The following is a 329-nucleotide window of genomic DNA, read 5'->3' as shown; positions in this document are numbered from 1 at the left end:
TAAGGGAAGCATTTCTACGACATGAAGACCAAAAGAACAAGGCGCCAAAACATCGATTGACACTGACTGCCAGAAGCATCACTTCGAACAAACAAACATAAATAAAGTAACGACTTGCGGCTTTTATGGTCGAGCATCCTTCGACACTCGCACCGAAGATCGACCTTACCGTGGCTGCTCCCGGGCCGCAGGGGCGTGGCCCTGTCCTGTTCCAAACCCTGGAAATCAGTCCCCTCGCGATACTGACGCGAGCAGGAGCTGAAACATAAGACTCCGCGCGAATGTCGCGAAGCATGAATTATTCGCGCGTCTACAGAGTGAGTGGGCGT

At 52.3% G+C, this 329-nt stretch overlaps 1 protein-coding gene across 1 annotated transcript in view; it reads right to left on the bottom strand.

Moving 5' to 3' along the window:
• Nucleotides 1-329, bottom strand: part of LOC119594234 (integrin alpha-PS2-like) — a 126,991-nt gene that overhangs the window by 33,695 nt on the left and 92,967 nt on the right. The window lies entirely within an intron of this gene.

This window comes from Penaeus monodon, chromosome 33 (genome assembly GCF_015228065.2).
Source record: "Penaeus monodon isolate SGIC_2016 chromosome 33, NSTDA_Pmon_1, whole genome shotgun sequence".
Classification (NCBI taxonomy): domain Eukaryota; kingdom Metazoa; phylum Arthropoda; class Malacostraca; order Decapoda; family Penaeidae; genus Penaeus; species Penaeus monodon.
The sequence above is the reverse complement of the archived record's forward strand: the minus strand, read 5'-3'. Positions and strand labels throughout refer to the sequence as shown.